At 39.6% G+C, this 19,563-nt stretch overlaps 1 protein-coding gene and 1 non-coding gene across 3 annotated transcripts in view; one reads left to right on the top strand and one right to left on the bottom strand.

The window, feature by feature from the left end:
- LOC124156050 (protein neuralized) overlaps nucleotides 1–19,563 on the bottom strand; it is a 567,572-nt gene that overhangs the window by 202,301 nt on the left and 345,708 nt on the right. The window lies entirely within an intron of this gene.
- Nucleotides 11,007–11,088, top strand: Trnal-aag. Its single transcript has one exon. It is a non-coding gene; the product is annotated as a tRNA-Leu (tRNA).

Raw genomic sequence — 19,563 nt, 5'->3', positions numbered from 1 at the left:
CTGACCTGTGATGATGAAGTTTTTTAGTAAGCGTGTTACTTCATAGATTGAAGATGATCGAATGCACAGGTTAAAGTCCCTTTTTAACATTCAGACACCTTTAAACGAAAATTTTCGAAATTATTTTCAATTGTGTATGACTTAAAAATACACTGAATGAGAACTACCCAACGTTCGGTCAAATTTGATGGTACGCACAACGACTGAAATAGCAAAGAACAGCAGGTATATGATAACCATATCAGCAAAACCATATCCGAGAATACAGTAATCAATAATGAATATAAAATTGAAATACCCAACACTTGCAAGAAAATGTATCAAAGAAAGATCAAATATATTGCAAGAAAATTTTGCTTGGAGTTTTATAATTAGTTTGTCATTCTTTCAGGAACAGAGAGCGAAAAAAGAACTCTTAGATAAATGTGAAAACTAATGCTCCTCTTGATTACGAAAGACACCAACAACGAAATTGAAAAAAATACAAATGGTCGCCCACAGAATGATGATGAAGTAAGGCGTAAATTCTTTCTGCAGCCAAGATGAAATACTGTGTGTGTCTCATTTAGGAGCGCAAGCGGTAATTTTCCACTCCAGAGCGACGACTCCGTCTGATGCTCCTTTGGTGAGTTCGATGAAATTCACAAACGCCTCCAACGGCGGAGGAATTCTCAAAGTTAAACGAGGGATATACATTCGAGAGAATTGAAATTTATTGCCTCTTTGCGTCGGCAGCTGCGGGAATAATTGAGGTGGAGATATACGCGGCACGTACAACAATTTGGGATGGAACACGCGTAAAAAGACTCATTCCACAGATAAAAGTTCTCATTCTGGGCCTGAGACGAAGAGCCTCTTTCAACTATCAAAAACTTTTCTGAAACAGACAATTGCCATGCTCAAAAGGAAGAAATATTCTTATCAACCGTTAGACGAAAAGTAAGAGAAGCCAAATACTGGAAGAAGGACAGGAAAAATTGGAGCTCTAGAAGAGAACAAATTAGAACTCAATCGCGCTTCTGGTAGTCAGACGGTAGTGACAAACCAGTCAGGTGCATGGAAGAATATTAAATACATATTTGCTTCTTTTAAGGCATTAATAAGGAGTGAAACGAGGATAATGCACACTAATTCTCGAATTAGGAGATCCAACGTTATGCATGAAATGTCCAAGATAATTTAGGAAAACTTTTTTTCATTATTAGCGATTTCTAAGTTCTCTCTGCCAAAGAGAGAGAAATTGAAAAGACGAGAACAAACAAAGGTGACTGACTGATAGCTACGTCTAATGCAAGTACGGTTTATCGATATAAATGATTTAAGGCTATTCGAGATTTTCGATGTGTAAGTTCTTTCATAACTGCCGACGATTCGAATCTCGAGTCGAGATCCAACTTTAGTGGTAATGTAATTGCTTGTAATTTATGCAGGTATTTTCCATACTATACTTAAGTCATATTTATTGAGTTAAATTATTTATTATAAAAAAGAGGGAAGGATGAAGCACCATTAAAGCCATAAGAAGTCAAAAATAGTTGCTACAAATGAGAACATAAGAGAGATGAATGTGAAAAAGAGAACTAATTATGCCAGGATAACTTATATCTTCTGAAAACCAATGTCAACCACTACAACAGAGATCATTTTCAGGGTAATATAATAAAAGCATCTTGAGATACGAAGGCGAATTCTGGAATTAAATTAGTACCTCTTATATAGTTCTTAGCTCATACTTGCGTGGATACAATAGAAAGGCACCAGTTAAAAAAAGGAATCAATACTTGAAAAAAATGATATCTTTCCAAGTTAACGGTGGAGAGAATTGTGAAAAGGTAAATATGAACGTGTCAAAGGAGTTTCTTCAGTGTTTTGAAAACTGAGGGCAACTGAAATTAATCGTTTCCCGTTCCCCTCAAAATTTTTCGCTATTCCAGAGGAAAATTCACACATAGTTAAAACTGTGAGTATTTATTTTGTAAGCAGTGATACAGATCGAAATTTTCCAAATAAATGGAAAAATATATGAAACTGGAAGATAAATATCGCCATTTAGTACCGTTTCTTTTGAGTAACGAGTAAAAAAATCGCTTAATAGCAAATTGATGAGAACTGTGGAAAGGATTCCAGACTACTCCTTAGAATTGAAGCTTATATATTATTTAAAAAAAACGAAAAATGATATAATTACAGTGCCTAAAAGCTATTTTAATGAACCTAATTATTTTTAACGCCCGAATTAATTACCTCAAAGAATACTGAGAAAAATATAATTTAAACAGCTTACTGGTGAATGCAAACGAAAATCACGCTTCGATTGCCATTCGAAGAAAATCATGCATACTTTTCTATTAAATGACAAATTCCGATCGCGAAAAACCATCGGTGTTATTTCATAATAATTGTTCAGAAAAAGGTAATCTTAACTCAAAGCTGCTCCCAAAACCTACGAGTTTAATATAGGTAGCTTTCAGAGAGTTCATTACGTCCTAAATTGATCAATAGCAGAAATTGGAGATATTTAAGCCTCCCTTTAATATCACGATTGAAAAACTGCCTACCGAGTCACTCCTGATACCAAACGTAATACTCAATCATCATGAAATGAGTGTTCGAGAGAGAGAGAATAGGCGGCGCAAATGGGGCTTTCAAGCCTTTCATTTCATATGTAAATATATACCCGGAGACGTCAGTTTTTGAAAGGGAGGCAATATGACTTAATCCTCTCACGAAAGATTTCGAAGCCAGCGGCGCACTGATGTTTAAATTGCGCAGCGGTTTAGTCTCCTCAGATTTTCGAGCGCGTTCTTTCATCAGGGACGGAATTTCCAGCGACGCACGGAGGCAAGGCAAAGGCAGTTAGCTGCACGGTAAAGCAGCCACCACCGACACCGGCCTTCGCCCCGCTCTCCTCCCGCCAGTGGGAAGGCTAAGGAGTCGGGAGAAATAGGAGGAGGTCGGTGGTGGGATGGGGTTTTGAAGGTGGCAAAGCCATTCGCCAAGACGGCAGTAATGCCTCGAATCAAATCCTGACGATGACTTCATCGCCTTTTTATCCGGATCCCATAGGAGAGAGAGAGAGAGAGAGGGATGTAGAGAGGGAAGGAGTAGTCGGCTATCTGTACGGCATTCATCTTCGGCTTCTTGACTTTCCGGCAGATAAGATTATGAGCCGAGAAGCCATTTCTCTCTATGAATGTCCTTTTTTTCTCTCTCTTAAAGAGCGCTTAAGAGTTCTCGATCTGTCCTCACTCCATTCAGGGAGAACTTTAAATGCGTGTGCGGAGGAAGATGAAAGATCGACGTTATTCATAAAAGGAGGTTATCGGTGCGTGGTGGTGAAGGGGATTCCTTCACGACGGCGTTTTAATTACGTTGCATGGGTATCGCTGCGATGAAAGCCTATAGTCGAAGAATATCATTTCAATGAAAGTATTATGGAGGAGAAAAATCTTCTGATTTGACTTCGGCGATTATTTTAGCTATATTTAACAGTTACGAACTCAAGTTCGAGAAGTAAGTTGTGACTCTAGCTTCGATTGTTGTACGATAATATGAACTCTAGCTCTAACCTATCGTCAGCGACGGGAGAGCCGATATAAACGTTGCCGTAAACTCAAGCTAGAATGCCCTGAATTCAAGCTTATTTCATTCCCTGTCTTACTAAAAGAAAGGTTCTTTTTTATAAGACAGGGGAGAGGGTGAGGGTTAACCGCCTTTTCCGTTTCCAGGGAGTTTGCCAGATGTCAGATTTTTCATTGACTTTAGTCTTACTTTAATATAATAATGTTTTATTTCATCAGTGCTGAAGATAAATAATGGGAGAATTGTGAGGTTAATAATGCTACTACGTATATTGTAATGGGAAAAGCAACAAAATATCGGCCCCCTGCGTGCAAGAGAGAAAATTATTTGGGATTTGGGTTCATTTTTTCTTGTACGTTATAAATGGTCTCAAACCGATTAATAAAAACATCTGGGGAGAGGGCATTATACCGCTCTTGCTCCGATTTGCTAATCCACATGGAATTTTGAAAGCAGGCATTCATTCAGACATGGGTTATGAGGCCGTTTCATTCATTCATCGCGGAAGAGATGTTCGCAGAGTAGAGAGATATTTTTGGAGTCGGATCTCAGCAGGTCCAGTGAGATAGAAACAATTGCCGGGGTAAACGCTCACAAACATCTCCGACCCCTAAAAAATTGTTGGTGGGTTATCCACATAAAGCACATTGTTTTCCAAAACTGCGTAGACATTGGAAGATTCGATTTAACAATATTTGTCTCGAGAAATTGATGCACTCGCAGAAACTTTTTTTGAACGCATTTAATATACCGAATATGTATACGTAATTCTGTCGTATTCTGGCCAATTAATGGAATGTGAAAACACATCCACATTTAAAAGTGAAAATTGATATATGTAATGACCTGGAATATAAACCACTTTGGATAAAAGCTAAGCAATGAGATCCATAATTTTTTTCTTTACACGTCCTTGAAATGTGCCAATGTTGAGATTTTTCAAAAGGACGGGTCCAAATGTTAAATCGCATAGAATGAAAATGATAGGATAAAATTTATCAGGTAGGGTTTGAAGAAAACGCATGCTTTAATTCTATGGCCAAATTAATCCAAGAGGCCTGACAGTAAACATAAATACGTTGGCAGGTCGGACAAACAAGTAACTCATTTCAGCCTTCTATGTATATCCATATTAAATTACACATTCTCAACATAACAATGCGCTCTACAGTACGCCCCCATTAGGTTCTCTTAGATTTCTCCCTCCATCTCGAAACTTCTATTACCTTCAAGTCTTTCCTTTCATGCTGCAACTATCTTTTCCGTGGTATACCCTTACTCCTGACCTCGTTCTATCATGATATTAAGAAATAGTGTTTTTTCGATTCACAATTCTTCATTATGATCACCACAGAAAAATTTTCAAAAGGCGAAATATATATTCAGTCATTTTATTTACCTTTACTTGATATCAAGGAAGACAAAAACGGTGAGAATTTTAATAAGAAGCAAATACGAACAGACTCTTGGCGGTAGGAATTCTTTCCACTAATAAATTGAAAGAGAAAATACCACGCCTTAAAAATAGACCATGCGCTCTAAGTTTTTATTTTAAAAAAGATAGTAGACCCTCTTTAGTTTCAGCGCGACCTGGTGGTGATTCATATGTCGCCGTTCTCCAGCGCGCGGGCCAAAAATTCGGGAGCGAATGAATGAGGATGGGCTCCTCCAAACACTCCCCAAACTACCTCCCTTGTCTCTCGTCCTCCGCCAAAACGAACGGAAACCCTCCAGTCCTGGGGAATTCTTCCCTGCCCGTGTCACCATGGATGATATAAATTACCATCCCGACCGTAATTTTGCCTTGCCGCAAGGATTCCGACACTCTTAATTGTGGCGAAAACTTTCTCGAAAATAATGACGAATCTTCAGGGAAAAGGGTGGAGAAGTGGAGTGGGGAGGTTTGTTGTAAATTCCTCCGTTGAGGAGAGGGTGGAGGTGGAGAGGCTGAATGCAAATTGGCCGACCGCCGATTTTATAAAGGCCGCCGCATACCTTATGCGATGCTAAGGCAGAGAAATGTTCTCGAAGCTGGCGTTTGCTATGTGCCCGTTAATATCGAAAGCTAACCCACACATTGTAAAATGTATAACATCGGTATCTTCGTCAAACATTACCAAGATGATCGTTATTAAGATAACGGTTCCACGTTTAGAAGGAATAATAAGCAAACATTTCCTGAACGCAGACAGTTTTCCTCCTATCTCTTGTGATACCTAAGATTGAATAATGAAAATGACAAGGCTTCCGGCTCATTGCGCGATGGATTTTTCGGTAAATTTGACTTTATTTTTCTGGTATTTGGGGGACGATCGAAGGAAACTTTCGGAAAATTATTTTATGCTAGAGGAAGTAGGCATGTCTTTTTTGTGGCAAGTTGCTCCTCATTTAGTGCCAGTCTGAAGTTCTCACTGCAGTGAGTACAATACCTCAATTTTCTATTAAAGGATTGTAATATATATTAAATAAAAGAGGGGATCGCTTTTTTTTCTTGAAATACATCGTGACTCTTGTAATCTTGCTCCCCAATTTTTGCGAGGTCACAAAAATATGCTCAAGTGGCACTCATTTCGTGAATCCACCGTTGGCTGTTTATAAAAGTCGTGTCCGTGTGGTAGTGCAGTAGTGCTATAAATTCTTCACGAGTTTTTGATTTGGAGAAAAATATCAATGGAATAGACATAGACCCGTATAAGGCCGAGCCCCCGGTCAAAGTTTAACTCCGTACATCCGATGCTCACGAATGACCAATGAGGCGCGGTACTGGGGATTTTTCCGATTCCTCCTAACCCAACCAATATGTGGATCTGGTTGATGATAAACACAACCATACATAGATGTGTGTCACGTATTTAAAATCTAAAATATCAGCGTATTTTATGCCGTTAAGAGGGACTAATTCTCTCGCATAGAATGGCATTCTTTGTGTGGCGGCATGAATAGAAGAATGCATCCGGAGTTTTTGCTTGAAAAAAGAAGAGGGCAAGACTATTCGTGCCCCGCGGTAACTCATCAAAAAGGATGCGACGACCAAGATTCCCTAGCATGCGATTTAAAAGGGCGCAAACGCAACAAAGAGGCAGTAATTGGAATTTAAGTGGAGAGCGATGGCTGCAATTCTTTTCAACCCCCATGTTTCGATGGGACCAAAGGAAAAACGACAACTACTGCATCCACGGCGCGTCGTCAAACTTCACGGAACAATGGCACGTTCTTTGCTGTATGACACGCTAATGGGCTTCGTATTTCTACAATGCGCCATAAAACTTAGCCGAAAACGCGGGCACTGGCATGCCGAAAGCTGTCCGTGTTCAAGATAACAGTTCCACGTTTAGAACAAGTTATGAGAGAACATATCCTGGACGCAGACACGGTTTTCCTCTTACAAGAATACTTCTTCCAATTACCCTGTGTCTAAGCTTTCCGCTAGGTATGCGATTCAGATACCCCTAAAATTCGAATAATTTTGCTGCTAACCACACGATCAATAAAGGAAACTTGCGATAGTTATTTTACGCAATGAAACGAAGGGCTATCCGAATTTCAGTGGCAAGATCCAATTGAGCGTTACTTATCTTCAATCCCTCCATCGGCCATAAAACTTGATAATAATAAAATACATGTAATGAGTGCAAAACGATCGATTTTCAACCCGTCTGGCAGCATATGATATGACTACTTCATTCAACAACCATCAATCAAGGTTTATTGCAATGGTATGACGTTATTGAAGCGATATATCACGCTAAAATATCTAAGAGAGGAGGACTTCTGCACTTTCCACTTATTGTATTTCTTCATCCTAGATGATAACATAAATTACGTCACTATGACGCATTTCCTAATAATCCTGACATTTCCATCTTGATAATTAAAAGTAAGGAGGCAGGACGCAGGCGTAGACAAAGATAATCAAAGATATCTCTGTATAGACTTCAGTTGAAATGTCATTGACAGCAGACAGAAAATTTTCATGAATTTAATTCACATGACCTCGATTGATGCCATTCGCGGAGTGGTCACCATGATTGATAAACCCATGTCAAAAATAATTTTCTCCAAAGTGATTCATTCGAGACTTCATACAAGTTTTTCGCTTCATTTCTAAACGCGTGATTAATCTGAAGATATCAAACACCAATTGATTTTTATATTGGGGGAGGTGACCGAAAACTAATTCATTTTCTCCTCGTGGGAGGAAGGAGAGGGCGTGAAGAAACCTGGCCTTGTCGTTTGCCTAAAGTGATGAACGCCGAGACGACCAAGGCACCACACTCGATCAACCGGTAGTATTTTATATTTTTTCGTGAAGATCTGTAGTATTATATCTTAATACCTAAACTATGATGCTGAAAATTTAAAAGCGCATACAAATGGCAATTTTCATCACTTGCTCGGATCTCAAATTTGAAAATTTTACCTCAGGGTTTTCTCAGATACACGATTTCTATATTTCAGACAGATGGTAATATTGACAGAGGTATACTCCATGTAACTATCGAGAATATTTCGACAAGATGCGTTAAGATTTTAGCCAGTAAATAGCCACGAAAGTAGACAACATAACTCCGATGTGACCGTTCTCTTAACACTTGGTCCTCTAGGCGTTTTTAGCCCCAGGCTAACGGCAACGGCAGGTACTTACTCATAACGTCGTATTATACGCCCTTTCAACTTCATATTGGACTGACGGCTTGACGCTTTTCTCTCCAAATACGGTAACAAATACCCAAACGTTTTTAAACACTATACTCGCATTCGGTCGCTGAATGGGGTCTGCCCCTGGTCCGCCTGGTCACCCCACCAGTTCTTACGATTCGCGTGGTCTAGATTCGAAGAATGGCATTTTTAAAAATCGATTTCTGATCCCCCCATTTCATCCAAATAGTGAAGGAATAGAGGCAGCACTGTAATACTTTGAAATTTTCATGTATAATATATCATTCAAAGAAATACATGGCGTTTCGATAATTATTCCTTAGGTTTCAGAAGGTTTCGGATTGAGTTCTTTTCATGAATTTTTGACGTATCTCGTCTTCTTCATCCATAAAAATATTATCAATCTGTCAGTCAGTGATCGGAAGTGGGCTACGTAGTACACAGATGCTAGAATCGTACGGAGGAAGCAGATGTTCCACAAGATAAGCGATGATGATTGTCGAGTCAATTCAACTACACCCACTCGAAAACAACGCTCGGAAATAAGGTCGTCAGTGAAAACGGAGTATCGCACCAGCCTAGGTCGGGGTTTTGGAGGACGCGAGAGATGGCGAGGCGGCTGGCAGCGGCGTGGTGAGGTCACCGCCTTGGATGAAAGGGGAGGGGAGCGGAGTGATACTTGAGAGGAGTTGGACGGGGTGAGTGGCCGACTACGCCGCTGAGGAAGCGGCCAGAGGGTTAAGGACTGATGACCAGAATGGGAAGGGAATATGTGCGTTGTGGTGTCGTAAGTAGAGCGAGGACGGAAAATGCGAGCTCTTGATCTGCTATTTCCAGCAGCTTATCATGAAATTCAATCGTGCTGGTAAATGAACGAATGCTCAATTCAGTGATGCTGATTGATTGTTGCCGAGTTTTCTATTACAAGGGGTTGCTATTGACTGATGTATCGATAATTTTCTTACATCACCCATCATGTTTAGAACTTCGCAGTTCCTTCATCTCACCCCATCCACTCCACCTCCTCCATTCTTATGCATGAATTGCCATGAGAAAAAATTTCTCTGTACCGGAAATTGAACCAAGGACCTTTGGATTTCCGGGCCACTGCCCAGACCACTACGCTATCGAGTTTCCTGAATTCCCATGGTATTTGTATGGTATGGTATTTGGAGGAGGCGACCGACAGCTGAGGGCATTTGCGTCATGAGGGAAGGGGTAGGTGAGGAAGGGTGGAGAGAAACCCGGCGTCGGCATTAGCCTGCTCTTAACGAAAGGCGCCAAGGGGACCACGGCTTAACGACACATCCGACGGACGGAGCGTTGCGCTTAAAATGTCCTCCACACAACATTCAAGCAGGGATCGGACAGTCTCTGAAAAATCTCTGCCACTGCCGGGATTTGAACCCGAGCCCGCCGGGTGGGAAGCCAACACTCTAGCCACCACACCAGTCCGATCCCCATGGTAATTGTGCTGAGGTTCATGGTACTAGATGCTTTCTTCTCTAATCCAACAACTCGAGCGCCTTCAATCTTTTTTAGTCCGTTTTTGTGGAGTTGCACTCGAGACCCGTGGAAATGAGGAACTAGTCAGTGACTCCAGGGTAATCGTAAAGATAATATACATCAATGTTATTCGATGAAAACTCGGAGGGAATTTCATCAATATCGAAGGGTAAAAAAATTAACGCTCTCAAATTATACCGTAAATGGAGTTCCTCGCAAATAGGATTCAGCCTGAGTTGAAGGAGGCCCACATTAAAGAACAGTTGCGATGGATTTACGAAGACAAAAGAAGAGAGCATGAACACGGGATACGATACCCTATGCCTTGTTTCCAATAGGCAAGCTAAGCATTGGTCAGAGAATGAAGGGATGAAGGGTAACCCAACTAGTGCTTTAGCAAGCGCTCTAGCGCGGGAATATTTGTAAGTGATACAAATAAACACGAGTAAAAAGATCATGTTTTCGAGAAACATGGCAAGAATAAATATAAATATTGAATTTAAGTCATTGAACTAATTAGTGAAAATGTTAGAGGTCATGTCAGAAACCGTACACAATTTTCGTATCCACTGCTATTTTTATAACTCGTGTTACCGGATTCAGGTAATCCGGATTACAATTCAAACAACGCAAAGGCGTTGTTTGAATTGTAATCCTAACAACGTTGACTATCGTTTCCTCCATGAAATATATCCGTGGTTGAGAAAATTACGGTAGTGGAAACGATACGATAGGAATCTATTTATAACAATCCTAGCAATATACCAGGATAAGCAATTTTTAGATACTAACTAGCATCCGATACGATGTTATGTATTGGATTAATGCATCAGAATAAGACCCAAAGAACAATCGATGGTATGAAATAACAACAACATTTTTATTAGTTGCTAAACATGAAATCTCCACAGAAAATTAATTTAAAATAGTTAACGTGATCATTTTTGTTATTGCCATACATAATTTGCATTACAGGGTCGTGCCAAGTCTGTCGTCGGTAATTTTTTCGTCATCAGGGGTGCTCACATTGAAAGGGGGGATTATAGGGAGAAATGATTTAGCGGGACTTTTACTTAAAATACAGGAATATTGGGGGGCCGGAACACCATGGCCACTAATACCGCCCTTGTTGATTAGATCAGAGCTGGCGCACTCTGCAAAGGGAGGGGAGAGCCACCTCATTTCGCTGCTCGCAATAAATCGGTCAGCAGCCAATAGCGATAAGCTGCTTTCACGCTCTCCACTTTCGCTTTCCAAGTGGTAGCGTGGCCGAGCGGTCTAAGGCGCTGGTTTAAGGCACCAGTCTCTTCGGAGGCGTGGGTTCGAATCCCACCGCTGCCAAATTTTTGACGAATTGATCATCCAATTGTAAGTGTGTCTTCTTCAAATTAACGCATTGAAATAATTCTTTTGCACATATTTATGAATGCAACACCCGCGCAGCCAATGATCATAAACAACAGTATAACTAAAAATCCCGCTTACGCACATTGTAATACAGAGAGATGAAAATTTACAGAAGAAAAGAGACTACTTTTGGACGTGGTTTCAATTTGTTATGCATACGTTAAGAAGTCTTTGTAATACAGCATACTATGCAGAAAATTGGCCACAGGTAATTAATATGCTTTAGGTAAAAAATTACATTTAAAATGATTTCATTTGTAGAAAAAATTCAATTTTTCTGGTTCATGGAATTTAATTCTCTATGTTCATGTGACAAAGATTGTAAGACAAAAGAGCAAAAGACGTGAGGTTGTAGCGTATAGTTACACATTTAAACTTATAAATTAAAATGCCACATTTTTCAATGCTCGTCACAATAAAGTAGTGACAATAAGGAACAAATGAAAGACGAATTAAGGCTGAATTCAAAAGGCAATGGAGTAGTGGTTAAGATGAGAAATCAATTCGTGCGTTTTTTTGTTCATTTTCATTCCAATTCATGAGAGATCCTATCAATTATTAGTGATATAAATCCACTGTTAATGAATTTAAAGAGAAACCTGGAGTCAACTTGCAATCCTTCGATGAGAATAATTCAAACAATCCTTGTAAGATTTTTCAAAACGATAGCATCTCGTCACTATGCTAGGAAACGCCTTAATTCATCTACCTCTATAAAAATGATTATCTACGCCTAACAGCATTCATTCTTTGGAACCGGGCCACTTCACGAAATAAAAAAGGGAAATTAACTTGAGGAATTCACTCTCAGTATTAGAAAGGGAGATCTTGAAAATAGATACTAAAAAATTCGGATGCGACAGAATGCGTGCGATGGGAATCTTTGACAAATAAACGCTGTCTGTGCCCTACGACCCCGAAAGTTTAACAATGGACGATTGTGAACTTGGATGAGGAAGGAGAATGATTCGTGAGAATAGCCCTCGAATACCATCATTGAATTATACGAGAACAATCTCAATTGACTGTAGAAATGGTGGTCGAAAAGGAATATAAAGTAATATAGGTGTAAACACGCATTTGATGAAAAGAAAACATAACGGATTTGTATAATGTGCACTCATTCAGAAAGAGATGGGTAGATTCTTTATCATAAAGAGTTAATGATGCTACAAAACATTCTTGAAAGAAATTCGGGCCCAGTAAATGCAATGCATGACAGTCCAGAAGGCATCAGTTGGATTCAGACAGATTCAATGAACAATATTTTAGTAGTGACGCTTAGTAGTAATTTTTTTAATAATAACCTAATAAAAACCATCAAATGATGCGTTGAAAAACTGAAACATCTAAGACGAATAAAAAATAATCAATAGACGCAATAAATTGCAACAACAAAAAAGACGGCTGTATAAAAATCAATAATAATACCCACATAGAACAAAAGAGGTAAACATTAAACGATGTTGAGAGTTGAGAAGTGATTTCTCCTTTACATTTCTTGGGAAAAATATCAGGCCGTAAAAATAAGGCCGTAACCAGCGGAGGGCGAGGTAGGGTCAAGGTTTAAAACTATCTATCTATTAAATCTATGGAGGGCACGATCTACACGAATCCCCTCGAAATCAATCCTCTCAAATACAAACCCTTCCAAATATATTCCATTCAAGAAAAAATCTGGCTAAGAAAACTTTGCACGCATATCTCCTTCACGCATTTTTTTCACTTAGATAATGGCGAATCAGAAAATTATATTCCTCAATTTAAATTACATTTATACTATATAAACGTACATATGACATGTCTAATCTATTTCTCTTTTTAACGTTGCCTTAAAAATAATTATACCTGGGTTGGTGGAATCTCAAAAACATTTACTGAGTGTAAGTTCTTCCGTAAACAAATCATATTACGCAAGTTAAAAAAAGGATCACACCAAGATGCTGTGATTGCATATCACAACAACATAACTAAGTCACCTGCCCATAAGCTTTGAATAAACTCAATTCAAACGAAACATCAATGTGATATCTACCGTGGTGAAATTGAAGTGAAAATTATGCGCGGGGAAAAGAGGAATGGCCATAGAAAGGCGTGAGTCATATCACAATGAGGGATGGGAGCTCAGGTGGAACACGTAAATGGAATAATCGTGTTTCGTTGATTTTTCATGGATTGTGAGAGAATAGATGAGTCATACAAAAGAAAAGAGTTATAACAGCGAAGGGAATTTGCGAACAATAGCTAAACCATGCAATCCGAATAAATTAATGTGCGACCATGAAAATGCAATGTGTGCATTGGAAGGATATCGGCAGTTAGAAGGAAAATTGTGTTTATGTGGTTGCGCGGCTGTAACACAGGTGGAGTATACAAGTGGAATAGTTGTTTAATGGGTTTAATAAGTTAAGTAAAATGAAGCAGCGACCAAGAAGAGAAAGCGCCACTTCCTTTCGACTTGTTGAATTTTGTCCTTCCTGGAGGTGCTCTACTCGTTCAAAACTCGAAAATGTAAGTGTATAAAGAGCAGATTTCAAAATTTGCCCGTCATCCAGGTATAAAAAAAGTGCATCTGAGAAAACACTAAGATAAAATTTACATTTTACAGACAGTGGGAAGTGTTGACATGGGCCTAATCTATAAGTGTCGAAAATTTTAATATGATAAAATAAGTTTTTCATTAAAAATAAAGCAAGTAGGTAACGAAAAATGGGATTCGTACCCGTGACCACTGGTTTGGCAAGACATTACCTCGCCGCCACTGAATGTGGACGATAACGTCACGCCTTTATCATTTTGCCTTGCCAGATTGATAAAACAAAAATGGATATAATTAATCAATTTTCCATTGAATTGCTCACCTCTTGTCAGGGCTCTTGAAGAACCTTGCCGTTTTACTGGACACACAAATATTAAGCCAAGTCTACAATAAATGTTTTTACAACAGATAATACAGAATATATATCTCCTCCTTCCCTAATCATGCCATTTTCTCTTGCTAGGAGACATATTTTATTTATATCTCAACGAAAATAATATCAAAATCGTAAGATGGGACACCGCTGTAAAAAGTAACGCCTATAAACTCTTCTAACGTAAAATCTGTTTCATAATCGGAGGAATACTGCGCTTAATTGTTTTGAACATTTTATTTTGTTAAGCTGTTTATATAACCGTTTTATTAATGTCCCTCTCAGTAGATATTAAACGTCATTTATGGACACACAAATATTAAGCCAAGTCTACAATAAATGTTTTTACAACAGATAATACAGAATATATATCTCCTCCTTCCCTAATCATGCCATTTTCTCTTGCTAGGAGACATTTATTCGAATGCTAATACAAAAATCATGGAATCAAGGATCCTCTGATGCTCCCTACATCATAGCGAACTACTTTCAGGAGTTTTAATTCTCAGCACAATTCATGTGTACGACCATGTAGCAACTAGAGACGTAGTGCGCAAAAAAAGGCTTTCCGGGCCTCTACACAGACCACGAAGTTATTCAGATTCTTGAATTCCCATGACAACTGTAACAAGGCTCATGGCACCAGATGTAAAGGCCGCTCTACACGGTGAATTGCTCGCATGATCCCGTGAATGATGGCGTGATCATTCGCATGATCATTCACCGTGTATAGCGGCCTTAAGGAATGAAGGAATGCAGAGTAACACGCTGCGCTAATAGGAAAGCGTCCCAATTGACAAGCAATAAAGTCAAAATGGCCAATACTGAATGCTTCTTTCTCAACTCCCCGCCACCATTCCCCGTTATATCTTTCTCAAGACGGCCTCTCAGAACGGGCGAGTGCCTACCGACCCACCTGTGCACGAACGTGACTCAGGCATGAATTTACATCTTTTTCTACTTTGCCCACGCGCCGCGAGGGGGGAACATCTGTGGAAGACCATGATGAATGCATATAAATATCTCGATCGCGGATCTCGTCTTTCATTTGTCCATCAAGACGTTCACACCGGGGATACACCGGCGGATTTGGTTACGGGTCCGCCCTGGGTTACGCCCAACTCAAAAAGGAACCATCATCATCCCCTCCTCCCGAAGCGAGACGAAATGCAAATTCAGAACCGTGAATCCTTGAACAAACAATGACATGAAAGTCCGAGTGACTAGGCCGGTGCTCAAGCCTCGTTTGCACTCCCAAGTCGACTGCTGTGGCAGTAGCTCCGAAACGATACCTCACCACTTCTATCAAAACTTAAGTGTCCCAATGCACTTCTTGACGCCGTAGGTAGAGAAAAGAAGTCATGAATGCGAATGAGATGTGATTTCATCGCCTCTTCATAATGTGAAGATTATAACAAATTGTATATTATCATTAATACCCAGTCTATACATATGAAAAGGGGTGTCTGTCTGATTTGCGTTTCCATACGGCGGCACGGATTTCGACCAAAGTTAGTATGTAGGTGCATCTCATGCTATCAAACCCAGTAGTACCACCTTCGATTGCATCCGACGCGTCATTTTCGTGGTGTTCTCATTGCCGTTTGTTACGTCACGTCATCCAACTTCTGCGGTTGTACATTCTGACGGGTAGGCATACTTCCAGACAAGCTCAAAGAGGAGACATAAAAATCCCGCAATGTGACCATGAATTCCAAATTCCTGGGTACTATCCTTCCTGAGCAACGCCAGGTGGCTTTCTAGCAACAAATAGATTTTAAAAAGCAATACGTAATTATAGTACCATCTGATGTTTCCCCGGCGAACATTATTAGTGAATATCTCTCGGGTTAAACACCTGGTGAGGTTTACCATCTCTCTTTCAAACGTTCGACGTGCGACACGATCATCGCCTTCGGGTATCCAAGAATCCAAGGTCTTATCCAAGAATCCAACCCTTCTTGGATCCAGGAATTCTTGGATTTTTGTAGACTATAATCCTTCAGGGATCCAAAAATGAAATGGCTAATTGCTGAACTATGGTAAACAGTTTATAGTGAATGGGAACCATTGCCTCTCGGACGAATGTCGGACCAATAACCATCACGGAGGAAAAGACTTCCAGAGAAATATGTATTACAATTGCTGCTACATGTTCATTAACATATGTAAACTTGAAATGTCACCTTGACAACCCCTGAAGAGTAAATTTCCTAAACAGGATTCATGCTGTATATGTGTCTAATACTACAGAATACCTCCGGCCTCGCCTTGCCAGCCTCGGTGGCGGTGGAGTTAAGTCCACGCCTGCCAAACCATAGGTCGTATGATTGAATCCCGCCTGGGTAGGTGGTCCCTACCCAGGAGGGATTCAATCTATCTACCCTATCCTCCATTGTAAAAGCCTTTATGTACAGTTTTCGGGGAAGTTGGACATAAATAAAATAAATGAATATAATGTAAATATCATTGTACACTGTCCGCATTGTAAATAAACTATTATTTAATCAAATGAATAGAAAATTAATGAATATAGTAAATTAATTGATTCTTATTGAAATTTTTGTTAATGCGTTAATAGAAATTAACATTAATGCCAATTTAAATTGATGCACGGAAACAAAAGATAATAAATAAACGAAAAAATGGAATAATGTGATTATGTATGCACTTTAACTAGCAAAACAAATAACCAATACAATTTATTACGCTATGTTTACGAGAATTTTCTCCACAAAATTCTCAAAGATGCTGAATTTTGCAATCTCTTATTAGCAACCTGCTCCAACACACCCACTAATGGTGTCCCTACCACATTAGTTTCCTTCTAATTGCTAAGGTACCAAGGGCGTAGGTACCCAGCGGGGTGCAGCTGCTCCCCCTATAAGCCCAAGTAAATGCAGTTAAAATGAAAGTTTTGAACAAATTTTCTTTAAATCCAAGAAAAGTATAATAAGTATAAAACATTTAATTGAAATAAGAATATTTTTTCCAGCAAATAACAATAAAAACTAATAAAGCGGTGTTGTAATTTCCTTGAAATTTTGGTTTCCTTAACCTTTTCTGTGATACAACTTGAGCGACCGCGACTTGTTTTGATCCTGGATACACCCCTGGTTGGTACATAATAATTTAGTCACTGTGAACAAATTAGTTAACCCTTAGAGTGCATGGGAGAACTATGACGAAGAGTGCAAGACAATAGTAATTTTATTTTAACATTATACATTTATTTAAAACTATTACTGAACCCATATTTCGTAAAAAAAAAGATGACAGGTAATACATACAAATGGTGAAAACACATGTAATTAAATTTTCCTTCGGTTTTTTAAATATTTAACTTCACTTTGAAACATAATATTTTCCTTAACTACTGCAAAGTCACCAAAAATGCCACGGCAGTTTTAGTATAGCACCTAGAAAACCGGTTGACACTCAAAAGGTCGATTAGGAAATGTATTGAGAGCAAAAAGATTAGCTGATAAGGGAATTGAGTTGAGAGCTGCGTCAAACCAGTCTTAGGAGTGTTGACCAGTGATGGTGATGATTGAGAGCAAATTAGAGGGATCTCAATCCGAGTTGAGGGCGATATAGATAAATGTTTCACCGGCAGAAATGAGTTTTCCGATGGAATCCACGAGAGGATCACTGACGGAAACTGTGTAACTGTAAGTGAGTGGATGCCGCCACCGGGGAAAAGAAGTTTGGTCAGAATGGGAGTGTAAAAAATTCGTGAGGAGAGGAAGGCGATGGATATGAATGGTTCCGGAGCTTTCATTTTCCAGCTCGAAGGAAAGAGAGAGGGGGGTTGGAGTGAAAGACAAAAGGGTTTTAAATGGAAGAGGGAGTGATGGGGGAGGGGTGGACATAGAACACAGGAAGCCTGCTCACAGCTGGAAAGGTGTTTTTTTTATTTTAAAAAAATTTACGGGCATAAATACGATTAAATAGGGATAGGGGAGGCAGGACAAGATTCTGCCCGGTATAAAAGCAAGCAGGTAGTCAGATTTGTGTGTTCTTACTCGAGCGGAAGAGGGGATCGGGTTGGTGTAATGAATTCCGGAAGTCCAAGATCAATTTGATGTTTGAGGAAGCTCAACTTCTTCTGAAGTAGGTACTTTTGATGATCATGGAATTTTTTTACATCGGTTCCAATAAAACTATAGAAAAATTCGTCAAGGAAGTGCTGTGGTAGCTTAATCAGTTAAAAAAACTGGGTATCAATTAAGAGGCTGAAGGTGAAAAATCATGGTCAAGGAGAATGATCATATGAAACTCAGAATAGTACAATTCAGAAAATTTTTATAGGTGTCAACTATTATCGATGACTATGGCATCATTTTCAAAGGCCGGTTTACACGGGGAAATGCGCAGGTTAGAGCTGCATTAATGTATAAAATGGCGAGGAATTGCGCGAATGCATGAACGAAATTAGAACAGAGGCTATTTTGCCGCGTCACATCCACGCATTCTCGCATGTGTTCTAGCAATTCACCGCTTTACACGACGCAATTTTGATTGCGCCTTCGCACGTACGTCAGATTGCGCAATTCCATGTACCGTGTAAAACGGCCTCAATACAAACAGGATGGATACATTTAAAGTCGAGCCTTTTATATCCAACAACGGAAAGGGTAAGGAAAAATAGGAGTCGTCGAAACTAGTTGACAGTAATAAACAGATGGTTGAGTCAATAATTGTTGTGTTTACCATGGGCTTTGCTTTATTCCATCAAATAACGCCAAATCAGTTGATTTTATGCGACTTGTGAATGATATTTCTTCAGAATAATTTAGGAATTTTGAATCCATGAAGGCTCACTCCAGGGTTGTCGCTAAAAACTATACTAGAACGTTTTAAAGGCCACAAAAATTTTTGGAACTTTATTTTACCGCATTTGGAGCGAGAGAAGGATTGGGATATGAGTAACTCACAAGTTACAGGCAATGTTCCACAAAGAGTTAAATTTTTCTTCAAGAACGCTTTCAATTAATTTTACATCGATTCATCTTCAGGTAACTTAAGTAGCTTTAAATTTTATTAATATGTTAGGATGCCACATGATTACGCCTGAAGCGACTCTGTATAAATGGTGTGGGAGAATAATGGGCAATAATTGGAAGCGAAGAGGCTAGTTTAGGTATGGAACAAAGGAAACGGCCTCACAGCAGGAATGGTAGGTATATCATTCTTTTCACGCTTATGTAATAAAATAAAATGATGGCGAGGGAGGCGGTGAGGTTGAGCGGGCGAGAAGGAAAGGAGCCGGTCAGGTAGTCCTGTTCCTATGTGTGTGTGTTCTCTTGCGCGAGCTTGGACCGGAAGCGGGGCTTATTACTATTCAGGAGGTTTTTTAAACGCCCGAAAGCTTGCTCGCACACGGGTGGGCATGGGATGAGGGAGGGAAGGGAAGTTGTAGAAAAAGGTGATCTCAAAGGGGTTTCCGAAAGAGAGGGAGGGAAGGGTTAACAGGACACGGAGGCGGAGATGCGGC

This window comes from Ischnura elegans, chromosome 3 (assembly GCF_921293095.1).
Source record: "Ischnura elegans chromosome 3, ioIscEleg1.1, whole genome shotgun sequence".
NCBI classification, from domain to species: Eukaryota; Metazoa; Arthropoda; class Insecta; order Odonata; family Coenagrionidae; genus Ischnura; species Ischnura elegans.
This window is presented reverse-complemented; position numbering and strand designations above follow the sequence as displayed.